Consider the following 3,451-nt stretch of genomic DNA (forward strand, 5'->3'; position numbering starts at 1 on the left):
ATGCTTGCTAATTGCTCTCTATAGTAATTCCAAGTTATTTTTGTTACATTAAAACAGTTCTTCACTCCTTTTCTCTGTTTCCTTTCTTTTCATCATGCCCAAATGCACCACATTAGGATCCTTAACAAAATCCATTTACTACTACATTCTCTAAGGCCTAATAATGTTCGAAGGCCCATATCCCAAGAAAATAACTAAATCATGTCTTTCTTTTTTAACTCACTGTAACATTGAGCATGATTAATTACCACTCACCTCATAGAAACCACTTCTCTCTTTATTTCTATAGCATCACGTTCTTGTCTTTGCTACTGGTCTCCAGGCAGTTCTACTCTGTTCTTTGGGGGCTCTTCTTCCTCTTTGCAGTTTTAAAGGACAGTATTCCATGGTTTCCTTCCACGTTTGACATTCTTCTCTTTACATGCAACATAGTTTCAGTGGGTTAAGTCAGGCAATCACAGCTTCAATTCCCCAATTTAAACCTTTGAGCTAGAACTCTCTCCAGATAGGCATTTGCCAATTTTCTTCACTTTGATGTTCTATAAGCACTTCAAAACCAATCCAGTAAGAGATGAACTTCCTCTCCCAATTTCTCTTCTGAATGCGTTTCTTATGTGGGTGGAAAATAAGCTAGTAATAAAAAGATTACCATGTGTATTAGCGATAAATTAGATACCAAGTGATTTCAGAGTGTAAATTTTGTCCTATTTAGTATTTTGACAGAAGGATATTTATTCACCCCCATCTTGATTATTCATGTACATTGATGTCACCTCAAATCAGACTGCTACTGAATTATATAAATATTAACAGCCTGGGATTTAAATATGTTAGATAGTATCTTAGATTCCAGGAAACTCATTGCTGGAGCTCATAGGTTGGGCATTATGACAAATAAATCAATGGAAAAAATAGAAATGAATTTTCATTAAAGATAAACTCATTTAGAATACAATTTAAAAAATTGGGAGTAGTCATAAAAGGGGGAAAAGGATCCATTATTTTTCTTAATTTGATTCTTATTTTTTCTATGAATTCAAGAAATGTTACAAATTTTTCCCTGAGGTAAATCTGAATAATTTTTAAAGATAGTTGCACTTTAAACATTGTGTGTGATGGGGGTGGGGGTTGGTGAGGGAAGTTTTTTTTTTTTTTTCTGTGTGTGTGTGTGTGTGTGTGTGTGTGTGTGTAATGGGTTTATTGTTCAAATATTTCAGAAATATATAAAGTAGTAATTAAGTACATTATGCCTGTCCCAACTGTGAATCACTATTAAATTTGAGATGTGTTCTTCCAGATTTTTAAATTTAAGAATATCCTCTATAGTGCATATGTAATTACTATTTTTTTGTTTTTACAAAAAAGTGAATCATAGCTCTGCATACTTCTGTAAAACTTGCTTTTCCTCTACCTACTGTATTACAGCTATTTTCCATCCTCCTTCCCCATCTCTTGCTCCGTCCTCTGGCCCCCATATAAATGGCTATCAATCTAATTTTTAGAAAATAAAATTTCCTTTTCTGTACGAACAATTATTTATTAACTAATCCTCTACTGGTTAACATTTAAGATGTCTCCATTCACTTTATTGTGACTATCAAAACAGTTTTGGTACTAGCACCCTGGTACATATGTCTTTGAAAACTTTTGCATTTATTTAACATATCTATAGAAAAATCTTGACAAAACAAAGTTGCTTGCTCAACTAATATGTACATTTGAAATTTTTTACAGCTGATGCAAAACTTCCCTCCTGATCAATATCAATTTACTCTCCCACCAAGAGGGTATAAAAAGTGCTGCTTTCTTGATCCTTCGATAACAAAGGATAATTCAAATGTTTGAATCTTTTCTAATCAGATTCATTTCTTTAATAGACAGTTTGAACATAATTTTATTTTTACTAGCCATTAATATTTCCTTTTTAATGAATTTTATGTTCGTTAAATTTTATGGTCATTGTTATGCCTGTTTCCTTTCAAAATACATGTCTCATACCTTGGTAGAAGCTGTTTCCTCATTGTTAATAAGTACTGTGTCTTCTTTTATGTAACACATTTTCCCCCCTTTGTCTTAGTTCATGTTGTGTTTTACATAACAGAAAATTTTAATCATCTAGAATTTTGTGGTTTATTTTCATATCCAAATTTCTGTTTGTGTGTGCCCGTAAATTATATTTTAATTTTTCTAAATAGTTATATCAAATAGCAATATTTTCAGCTTCATGTTACAATCTCCCTGAATACTTGTGGCTTAGGTACTAAGTGATCTCTTAAAACATTAATGATCACACTAAAAATTTTGTAGCTGGGCAGTCCAGGATTGGTATAACAGCTCTATCATGTCATCAAAGACCTCCATTCCTCCTACTATTGGAGTTGTCATCCTTCGAGTATTGACTTACTGACTCATTAAAATCGCTGCTGGGCCAGCCTGGTGACTCAGGCGGTTGGAGCTCCGTGTTCCTAATGCCCAAAGGCTGCAGGTTCGATTCCCACGTGGGCCAGTGGGCTCTCAACCACAAGGTTGCTGGTTTGACTCCTCAACTCCAGCAAGAGATGGTGGGTTCCAGCCCCTGCAACTAAGATTGAACACGGTACCTTGAACTAAGCGGCCACTGACCTCCTGGATGGCTCAGTTGGTTGGAGCGCGGGCTCTCAACCACAAGGTTGCCAGTTCTATTTCTGCAAGGTATGGTGGGCTCTGTCCCCTGCAACTAATAACAGCAACTGGACCTGGAGCTGAGCTGCACCTTCCACACCTAAGATTGAAAGGACAACAACTTGTGTGGAAAAAGTCCTGGAGATACACACTGTTCCCCAATAAAGTCCTCTACCCCAATAAAATATTTTTTAAAAAAGATTGCTGCTATATTTTCAGGCATCAATCGTGTTCCAAGGAGGAAGAATTGGGTAGAAAAGTGGGCCAGCCACATCTGTCCTTTTAAACAAAAAAGTAAATGCTTTACTGGAAGCCCTAATTGACTTTGGTTATGTTTCATGGACAAGAGCTGTGTTACATGGCAACCCCTAGATCCAAAAAAAAAGCTGAGAAATCAAATAGTTTTAAAATAGACGTAGATCTGTAGGATAGACCTATATTCTGGCTGTTATGTTTTTAAACACATATCTAAAAACATTTTATATGGCTTTTATGATTGCATACTTGTGCTACTGTTACAGCAAATAGGAAATTTGAACTTTTGAACTTCTCTTTTTTTACACATACCTAACATGTGGTTATTTTTGACTTTACAAAAGTGATCATAATTCTGCATACTTCTGCAGAGTAACTTGTTTTTTCTTTACCTACTATGACATAGATATTTTCTATTCTGTCTGCCCATATACCTATGAACGAGGTCAATTAATTTCACGAACTTAAAAAAAGTGCTACATACCTCATTGCTGAATATCACTACGGTCACCTTCCAAGTCCTCCCCTTGGGAAG

The sequence above is a fragment of the Rhinolophus ferrumequinum genome, chromosome 2 (assembly GCF_004115265.2).
Source record: "Rhinolophus ferrumequinum isolate MPI-CBG mRhiFer1 chromosome 2, mRhiFer1_v1.p, whole genome shotgun sequence".
Taxonomy (NCBI): domain Eukaryota; kingdom Metazoa; phylum Chordata; class Mammalia; order Chiroptera; family Rhinolophidae; genus Rhinolophus; species Rhinolophus ferrumequinum.